This window comes from Ornithodoros turicata, chromosome 5 (genome assembly GCF_037126465.1).
Source record: "Ornithodoros turicata isolate Travis chromosome 5, ASM3712646v1, whole genome shotgun sequence".
Classification (NCBI taxonomy): Eukaryota; Metazoa; Arthropoda; class Arachnida; order Ixodida; family Argasidae; genus Ornithodoros; species Ornithodoros turicata.
Window position 1 is genome coordinate 54,392,899 of NC_088205.1, and position 10,825 is coordinate 54,403,723.

The following is a 10,825-nucleotide window of genomic DNA, read 5'->3' on the forward strand; positions in this document are numbered from 1 at the left end:
GATGTTCGCCGCACAGCAAATGGCATGTTAAATAATTGCACATGTATGGTGTCAGGTCAAGAAAAGGTGTCAGATACACACGTGTGTGCCGAGAGTTTTCAAAATATGTATTGTTCCGGTATACCTTTGACATAGAGTCACAGAGTTCTGCAAACACCAGGGCGAGAGCTCACATCATATGAGCACGTTTTGTCATCACCACACCAAACAAAGAAGCGTTCTCTTAAGCTCTTGAAAATCCCCGTGTGAACGTTAACTTGTGCATCACAATTTTTTACCACTACTTGTGTCTCAAAGTTCCGACAAACAGTATCTAATTTCTAGAGACACTACACTTCCAACGGAGCTGTTGTTCCCTTGCAACACTCACATGTAAATACTACGGGACCATCGAAGGAGAAACTCAAACATGGTATTGCTTGCAGACTACTAATCTACATTCGAAGGCAGATCCTATGTCATCCTTCTCAAGCAACTAATCCCTGCTTTGCTTTCTTAGATTCTAAAATGCCTCCTTTGTTCGCTCGTCTCCCGACGTATATATAACAAATTCCAACGACGGAAACTTTTTGCCTACTTCTCTGAGTTGAACTGCACACTATGAGATGACCAGCAAACAAAATTAATTCCGTTTTCATGAAACATGTCAATTTGTGCCATTTAAAAACTGAAACAGATAAACATAATTCGGTCGATACTGCATGGCAACTGAAGGGGACATTTTTTAGCCTATCATGTAAAAAAAGCGTCACCTGAACTGTGGAGGTGCCGCCGTAGGCTGTGTATATATAGTTATGGGAAAAAATGAACAGAAAAAGTTAGCAAAGGATAAATATAACTAAGCAGAAAGCCCTTCCGCGCAGCATAGACTCGCTTCTGGCGCTCTAAGTCATTTGGAAAGCTCAACTCATATTCTCGCCTCTAATTAGTTTCTTAATTTTTATTTTGGAGTAGTCATGCATTCGAACGCTATTCTACCGCCGATATACATATGTATTTTATATGCAATTTAGATATGATATGCAATTTAGAAACGTGGGTTGCGAGACGCAAAAGTCGAGACATTATATTTTTGTGCAAATGCGTTCATGCCATTTTCGATAGCCAGTGTTTGATCGAATCAATTAGTTTTCATGCACCAATGAGAACTTTCTACCACTGTCGTGTTTTTAATGTTCCGAGATTTAGCTCAGTGAGTCATTTGGCCTGTGTGCAGCGTCTTTATAATAATGAAATTTGTGACATTGACGTTTTTTATTGTACAATGTTTTACTAATTCATGTTCCACTGTTTTGTACTAACCATTGTACCATATTAGAAGGCCACCGCGCTGTTTATGGACAAGCTAGTAAAACTATAATAATACCAGGTTATTTGCGACATCGGGTGAAAAAGGGAAGACGCCAATTCCGTATGCCCACCTCAAAACACTTAGTGACCAAAGCTGTGCGCAGATTCCTAGCTATCTTGTGGGTCATATTTTCAAAGCATCAGTAAAAATAATAATAACGAGGAATCTATCACTGAACAACAGCAAAGCAAAAGGAAGGAAGAAAAGGTTGAAGCTCCCAAATCGGCTTAGCTGTGACAGTTGAACGTAAATGTAAATTGAGAAGAAAATTTATATCGATATTCCCCTCACTCACGTCCGGCAGTAGAAATCGGGGATGCACCACGCATTGAGGAACAGCCTCTCATCAGAATGAGAGAGGGTGACACCGAGAGGAGGATATGGAAAAGCGTCCGCTGTCTATTTTCCCCTCCCTGTGGATCTGCCCACGCTGCAAGCTCTCACGGCATAATACAGAGAGCTTTGGAAACTCAGCGATTTCGAGCGAAAGGTCTACAGGATAGATGTTTTGAGTCAAATGCTCCCGACACATACATTTCTGTCAATTAGTTCTGGGAACAAGCTATTCCTTTGAGCATCAGACGACGAAATACATAACAAAATCCCCGCCAAATTTTGAGATTTCCAGTTTCGGAAGTTTCGCATTTGTCGAAGTTTGACTTCTCGAATTACTGGAGCTCGTTGCGCCAGTGGGAAGATTATTAGGGATTACTAGGCACGCTTGGCAATCGATCTTATGGTGCAAATTGTATCTCCAAAAGCCTGCGATTCAGCTAATTCTTCGTCATATGCATCGTCTTCGATCGGTAGTTGCTATGTCACAGCTTTTCGCTGCTCTACGGCAGCTCTCTAAGGTGGTTTCCGAACATGCGGTACACACGTGCGGAAACCGCAGAGCGGCAATAAAGGGTGCTTGCCGCCCAGCAGCCACTATCGCTCGCGGTTTCGGCGACTCTCAAGTTATCGACGCTGACTACGCTGTAAACATGCTGCAGAGACTGCGTGGGTGGCCGAAAAAAACAACAACTTTATTTTAGATGATGAACGGGGAGTTTCATGGCCAGGGGCAATACTCTACCCCATTGCTGGTGGGGATGTGGGGAATGAAATAATGAGCCCCTTCACAATAAGGATCGAACTCCTATGGTGTCCAAAAAGATCAAAAGAGCTTTGTGGGCAGAGCGTTGGTGGGCTGGATTTGGCCAAGGACCAAGCAATTTTGAGAGAGAGGGAGGGCGAGAGTCTAAGAGAATGCGAGGCCGGACCGCGAGAGAGAGGCCGGAAGAAAACAAGAGTGCGACGCAATCTCCGTTGACCACCTCATTGGACTAAGATGCGCGGCATGCCGCTAAAAATCGTGCATTGCGTGGTCGAGGAAAAGCGGAACGCGGGGGCCGCTTCTTCCGCACCGCCGAAAGAATTTTCCCCTCCGCATACCCGTTACCGCTCGCTTTTGCCGAATGCGGGTACGTGACCCAACTGCGTGGAGGCTTTCGCTGCAGTGCACCTTTAACATTCGTGTTGATTTGCTGCTGAGAGAGTTACATTATGTATTCCGCTATCTCTGCCACTGCTGCCCCGATGACCGTTCAGTTTCGCTTGGGTCGGTCCATCGCTGATTAATCATCGGTGGTATCACGGCTGGTGAGGATGACGCTGATATGGGTCCCTTCCCGGGTTTGGTGCCCGAAAAATGTTAAGTAGCTCTAAAGGATAAACGCGACGGGAAGTAGCCTTCTATTTGCAGTGAGATGCCGTCCGCGGATTTCGTGAATACAGGCAGATAGGGAGCAGTCGTAGTGCAGGAATGCGTTTATTGTAGCTGAAGCTAAGCTGGAGTACTGCGTGGGCTCGGGCTTGCACGAAAGTCTGAACCCCACCCACGAGTAAAGTGTAGGCCGGCCCGATCCCGTGCATTGCCGGTCTTAGATGCAGTGGGCGAGCACAGGCTCGAGCACGATCTAAGACTTGCAGTGCACCGATTGGGCCCGGTACACACCCGGAAAAAGAAAGCCTTACCCGACCCGACCAGTGGGTCGGGTTCAGACCTTCGGGTAAGACCGAGCCCGCGCAGTGCTCTAGCTTAGCTTCAGCTCGACTTTTACAGCCCGCTACACTGGGTTGGGCCGTGTAGCTCAAAAATTTATCGGGTTCGGGCCCGGTTCGTGCCAAGAAACCTAGAATTTTTTTCGGGCTTTGACCGGACCAGGTATCGAGCACTCAGGCTGGGCCCGTTCGGGTAAATCAAATTCCTGCATGGGCTCAAGAATGTGGCCCACGCAGTGCTCTAACCTGAACTCCGAGAGGGACGCCCACACACGTAAACAGAAGCGTAAGCTGGCACTGTACGAGGGGTTGGGGGCGACACGGGGATGGTAGGACGGGGATAGTTTCCCTGTTAGTGGTGGTCACCGCACGAGATTTATACGTTGAAACCGAACACCCAAAAAAGCACATAAAAAAATCGGTTTCTGCGTTACAGGGAGAAGAAGGAACTCGAACAAAAGTTAGTTTTCTCCACCGTATGGCACACAACAGCTGCTATGAAGTGACCTGCCGAAACAATTGCGTTATTGCGACGAACAACAAAGTAGGACAGAAATGTTGTACTACAATAGTACACTCTAAAGTTGGAAACGCTCACTACTGTACCGCCTGAAAGGAAGAAAACGCTTATTTTAGGCGTTCGCCCATGACCCTAATGTCGAAAATGCGTAGAGTAACGCTTGCTCAAAAAGCAATAATATTTTATCAGCTCCCTCCACGACTATTAAACGGCAAATGCGTGTCTAGCCGTTGTAAGAGGCACAATTTTTAATGTGACGCTTACAGCCAGGCGCGTTCATAAGCTGCAAACAGTGCGCCGTATACTGTGCTGCTTACGAGCGTCGACGCTCTTTTCCTCTTTGTGTTTTCTTGCTTTTCCCGCTCACACTCTCTCTCCTCTCTCCGTCTCCGTGCAGTTCGCGCAGGTGCATCGGAGGAGTGGTGCGCTGTCGTGTTGCTGCGCTGCCAAATATAGTTCGTAAGAGTATTTTTCAAAGCTATGTTTCTTTTTTTCCATTGTGTGATATTCGACCGTCTAACAGCTTTCACGATTGGTTTTTAGCGACTGCAGTATGGCGTTGTGAGGAGAGTGTGATGTGAAAGAAAGCGATGACTACCACATCCGTCATCTCAAACGCTCGGCACAACTATCCTCCTCGTCCTCACGTCTTTCGCTTTTGAAATGCGGGCTGTCGCCGGCTGATGGAACGCCAATTCTGTTCGCAGAAGGTAAGATATTAGTTATTTTATTACTTCTGGAGCCATGCTCTGAACGTCAGAATGCTTAGATGTAATGGAGAACATCGACACAAGTGGAACCTTCAGACGCGCATTTCTTAATTGGTGACATGCTGTCTCAGATGCTTATTTTTCACTAGACGGGGCGAGCCTGGAGCTAATCGCTAAAGTTTCATGGTAAGGATGCCAGATTTGTAGCTGTGTGCGATCTGTGTTTGACAAGCTCAATGACATCAGTGCTCTCAGCTGCACTCTACAAACCTTGTCGCAGATGCAAAGCAACAAAGACATCCGCGGCATCATCGGAGGCGCATGCAGTTCGTGCGACAGCCTCGAGTTTCACCGGGATGACAGTGGCGGTCCGCTTATGCCAGGGTGATGCCTGTATTCATGTCCCTCTCGAACAACCCACGCTGCAGTAGGTAAGGAGATTGTAGGCAATTGATCTCACTTCAGTGCATAGATTGAGAAGCTACCCGTCAAAAAGAACTCGTTATAAGTTAAGTTACCGTGTGAAAAATGCAGACTTGTACACGTTGCTAAAAAAAAGTAATTGATTACCGTTACCGTTACCTTGTACGAAAAAGTAATTTTTTACCGTTACAAATTACTTGCCGGGAAAAGTAATGAAGTAACGCCTTGAAAAGTAACGCGTTACTTTGCCAATTACTTTCGATACCTGAGAAAACGATATAAAAAAAGATTGCAAAAAAGATATAGAAGAAAGATATCCACACAAAAAAAAGGAAACAGAGCAAAAACGAAGCGAAACGTAGCAAAAACGAAGTCCGCAATGAAGCAGAATTTATTTCATAAGAGCAGTGTTCAACTTCAGTACACATGAATGGGGAAAGGACAGTGGACTCAAAAATACACTACACGTGCGGAACATTGTGGCAATTGACCTCGGGGTCCTCGGGTAAGTAATTGTTGCGGGAAAAGTCCTAGAGATAAGGCAGCTGCCTTGCACCGAACTTGCAGAGGGCAGTTGGTTTTGTCTTCTCGCGGCGATGAATCATCCCATATATGTGTGTGTGCGTCGTCCCGAACAATGTGGATTCTTTAGTTTCCAAGTAATCGATTACTTCGTAATTGATTACTGAAAATTGTAATTGAATTACTCAAAAAATTACTGGGCCCCAAAAGTAATCGATTACGTTACAAATTCCTCAAAAAAGTAATTGATTACTAGTAACGCAATTACCCGTTACCCGTTACGTACAAGTCTGGAAAAATGTAACTAATTTAATAACGAAGTTCTTCAGCCTGAAATGTAACTCGCAGTTACTGAGTTACGTAAAAAAAGGAACGAGTTACTTCCAAGTTACTGTGGACACAAAATTGCATTACGCAGGTGCAGCGCGCGTAAGCAGTTGAGTTAGACCTTGAGTTACCTGCGGAGGAAGCAACACGCCTAGATCGTCTTCGCTTATATCCAACAATAAACTCCCTGTTTGTAAACAAATTGTGTCATAGGGTTCGACAGCGCCACAAATTTGGTAGAGTTGAGCCACGGACCGTGGTTGAACTACGCTCGAAGCTAGAGGTGAACAAGGTCGCGCACGGTCTTGAGGGGATTACGATGGTCCCTGAAAGGGACGTGACCTTCCGTCCTAGTTTTCTTTCAATAGGGGGCAGCGAACAAGTGCCCGTTCGTGGAATCCAGCCCTCTCCTTCCGATTTGTTCCGGTTCCAGTGTGTCTTCCAACGTCATGATGGCGTTTCTCTGGTAGAGGTCTATTCGAACGCTTTGCATCTTACTCCCTGTGGGCGCACAATGGTTCAGCTTCATTTCAATAGAAGCAGTTCTTACTTCCTGAATAAAATACTGTCATTCACTGAATATCACGTTTTATGGCAAAAAATGCCATGAAGGAACCGGAGACAAAGCATGAAAATATGTGCACGTGAGTGAAAAGCGAATTAAAAATAACTTGGAACTTAACTTAACTTACTTTGGCAAAGTTACCTGAAAAAAGAACGAGTTCCTCTGAAAGTTACCACGGCGCAAAAGTACCGAGTTAAGTTCCAAGTTACCAAAAAAAGGAACTTAGTTACAGTAACGAGTAACTTGTAACGAGTTACCTCGAACTCTGCTTCAGTGTTTCTAGTACGGAACACATTTTGACCATCGGGAGATCTACTCTCAGGATGCGATCCTGTGCAGCCATTGAGGCAAGTTTGATATGGAGCACCTGAAATCGGCAACTTATTCTCAGGTGTATGTAGAATGAAAATCGGCAGAAAACACGCTCTACATAAGTGCATTACAGGTCACGTAATTCGACAAGATACCCGCTCCATTGTTCTGTATTTTGTAAAACTACCTCGCATTTTAAATTATCTCTGCGAAATGTCATCTAACTCTACCGGAGGAGAAAGAAAGATAAGCTAAGCTGAGCCCATTTTTGCACTGAGAGTTGGTGATGAGGATGTTCTCCGCACGGTTCAGGATGGACAAGTTGACGGTTCACGGAGAAGTGAGGAGAGGGCGATGGCCGCCTCGCGATCGAATGAAGTTGCTGCATCAGCAAACAATGACCTTCCACTGCCAGCTCAGCTTTGTAGTAAAACCCAGTGCACTGTTATTTTCCTTATTCCAAGTATGGACATTCTTTATTCGGATAACACGTACGCCGTCTTGCATGTCCATTGCCTTGGCGGACGGTGTTGGTTCTGACCGCATTCAATGCACTCCTACGTCGTTTAGTTCACAGAGCTGTATCTTGCGTGACATTTAAGTTTTCCTGTCCCTTACCTCAACGGATGTTCCCCGCTTTCCATTAAGGGCAGTTCTAGAGACTGTTACTATGCGCGGTTATGAACTTCCGTTGTGATTCGATATGTGGCGGCCCGTGGACGACGACGACGACGCGCCTCTGCTGCCGCGTGCTACTGCGCCTGGCAGCCAGTTCTACCGGCACCGTCCTAGTGTGAGGCCACGTCCATCTGGCCGCTGGGACATTCCATCATTGCCGGTGAGGACTCATGTAGGGGAACACCACCTCCTCTACATGTGGTGACCCGAGCAATGCACACCATGTTCGGCCTAATTCGGCCACTCAACATCCTAAATTTTTCGGCAAACCAGCAGCGAACCACCTTCCAGCAGGCAAGTCGCGCCGGGAGCACTGTTCCATCGGGGACCCGCAGGGAGCACAGCTCAGTTTATGGCCTCTACCTGCTTCATGATGGTCCTCCCCGGCATTTCTCTGGCGACAAACAGCATCCACGCTTACGTACCGGTCGCGGTACTGTCGCACACTCAGCAACGCACTCACTCTGCAACAATCAACGCGAAAATAGGGTTACAGTAGCATACTTCAGTAAAATGATAAAAGGAGGAAAGGGACAAAAGGAAATTAAAGTGTCAAGTTATTTAGTTTTCTCGACCCGGACCGTGTGTGAATAGAGGGAACAGGGAACTCCTTGGAACCTGTGCGCTGCGTATAAGGTCCGTCGGTCGGTCGTTGCATGATGGAGCGGTAAGGAACCGGTCGGAGCGAGGACAGAAAGCGCTCTCAGGAACCGGAGAAAGAAACCGCTACGATACAATCTTTTGTCAAAAATAGAAGAGCGAGAGGCAGAATTACGTGATAATCTTCACTACAGTTCATCATATATTTAGATTCCTTCCGAAGACAGACTATTATTTCTATTGCCTATTTTTGACGAAAAGTGGCGCCAGAGGGATCGTAGCTGCCCTTGCCGCTTCACCGCTCGGCTACCGACCGATCGACAGTATCCAGCGCGCCGGTGCCAGGAAACTAGCTATGCTTCAGAACACGTTAACTCCTGGAGGCCAGCTCAGCCCACAAATCTTAAGACGTCCGTGATCAGCTTAGTGGCGTGCATAACACTTCCGAGTCACAACCGCCCGCTAGTTAGGTGGGTAGGATGATCGCTATTTCCACGCCGAGACTGGGAGGTGACACGGGTTTGAATCTCCATACCGGCAGTGCTGTCTGGGGATTTTCCTGGGTTTTCTGGCAGTTCCCCCTGAATGCGGACTGCATTCTCCGCTGGTGAAGATACACCTCTGTGTCTGCACTCTGCAGCTTTTGAGTTGTCTCGGAGTGTGGTAAAGAGTTTCGGGAACTGGTTTTTGGTAACTGGTAAGTATAGCAGGCACGCCGGATGCGATCAGTTGAGAGAGAAGGAAGCGACACTCGTGGCACTTTACGAAGGAGGCAAGAGACACTTGGGCTTTAGGAACGTTCTTGAAATGCGTAAATGCGGCTTCAGTGCCGCATTACTTCATCAAATGCGCCTCGATGCTGGTTTTATAAGGAGATGTGGCGTCACCGCTTGAGACAATAGTTGACTCTCCCCAATGCTGTCGCTGCGGTGCTGTAGAAGATCTAGAGCACATTCTTCTCCATTGCCCACACTACCAACCTTCCCGAACCGTACTCTCCGGATCCCTTAACGAGCTGGACTCTCGCCCCCTCTCTCTCACAAAATTGTTTGATCCCTCACACATCCAGCCCACCAACGCTCTGCCTCTCTATTATCCCATAACGCGCGTTAAATGCAAGGGCCACGAGCCCTTGCGCGCGAGCCTACTACAGCGGCTTTTTAGCGCGCGAACTTTGAATATAATGATAACGATCGCTATGTAAAGTTGAAATTCAAACTGCGAGTAGATTTACACGTAAGGTGAGTCAGCCTACTACTGTGGCGACATGCTGCACGTTCCGCAGGGTAGGACTGCGGATAATTCGACCACCTGGAGTTCTTTTGACGTGCGCCGAAAATATCCGACACACGGTGCTGGAAGCAGTGCTTACCTCCCCCACATTGCTACCATCCTCGGCCGGAATCGAACCTGCGATCTTGAGCTCAACAAGCCAAGACGTTACTGGGTACAGGCCATGTTAAGTAGGTGGCATTGACGTAGCGCCCACACGCGTGTAACACCGTGAACTATTGCGCGGGACGGTGCAGCTATCGCTGTCACTTCTTTGCACAAGGGTGACAAAAGGCGTGAATTTGTATGAGTTAGTACCACCTGTTGAGAGCCCCACACAGCCGCAAGTTCCAAAACGATGCGGTGAGCGAAATATAAAATGAACATCGTGAGCAGCCACAAGCATGGTTTCGCTTCGTTTTTTTTTTATCGCCCCTGGCGATGAAATCCCGCACTCATCATCACAGAATCAAATTGTCTTTTTTTTTTTTTTTCGCTTTGAAGCGCTCCACTCTATCGTCTATAACGGACGTCTACCATGGACTCTGATGCATGCATTCTCGTATTGGTCGTCACTCATCAGAATGTTTTGCGGAAATAACTCCACAACGGTGTCGCGCCGGTTTTGCACACTTTTGATCTTCTTATTTGTACTACACATATTGGCAGCAGCGTGATGAGGCGCGCACCAAACGAAAGCCTAGTCTTCCTTCTTTTTATTAATGCGCAGCACACATTTCTTCCTTACGTCGACCTTTCAGCAAGATGTTTTGCCAAAATTGTGCTGAGTATAAAATGCTTGTGAATGTATGCGCCAACGCAAAAAGGTCCACGTTTTCGACGACGAAAAATTGTGAGAAGTTCATTACGAATCCTTTAGCTTCCGATTTCCATACATTCAGCTACTGTAAGCGCGTTTTAGGTTAGTTTTGTTTCTCTGCTCTCACGTTTTTTTTTATTATTTTCTTAGGGGAGGGAACAAATGAAGTTGATATATTTTGATTACGAGCTCCAGTGTGTGTCCTGGTTCCTGCCTCAGCATGTGCGAGCATGTGACAACCAGGCAGCCACGAAAAAGGCAAGCGACGAGGGAGAGCATCCGTTCGGGGGCCTGGCGAAGGGGGGGAGTTTCCAAGTGCCGTAACTAAACAGGAACGCGCTTACAACAACTGAAAGCTAAAGAATTCGTCGAGCATCATAATTTTTCTTCTTACAATAAAACATGGCGCTTCGCCAACATTGATATTGTTTTATACTCACCACCATTCCGGCAAAAGTTCTTGCTGAACTACGCGAGGCAGAAACATGTGCTGTAAATCACTAAAAAGAGCATCTCATCGTGTGTGGTGGAACTAAGGAGACAAAAACTGTGCAAACCTGACTAAACTTTGTCTATAAAACGTTCAAGTCACCAGATACAAGAAAGATTGTGCAGCCCCAGAGCCTATGACACAGTCAATACGTAATAAAAACGTCGAAGCGGTGGCCGTTATAGACGA

At 46.7% G+C, this 10,825-nt stretch overlaps 1 long non-coding RNA gene across 1 annotated transcript; it reads left to right on the top strand.

Moving 5' to 3' along the window:
* Positions 1–4,341: 4,341 nt before the first annotated feature.
* Positions 4,342–7,206, top strand: LOC135396052 (uncharacterized). The gene is made up of 4 exons (XR_010423271.1): positions 4,342–4,376; positions 4,461–4,627; positions 4,908–5,058; positions 7,089–7,206. It is a non-coding gene; the product is annotated as an uncharacterized LOC135396052 (long non-coding RNA).
* The last annotated feature ends 3,619 nt before the right edge of the window (positions 7,207–10,825 follow it).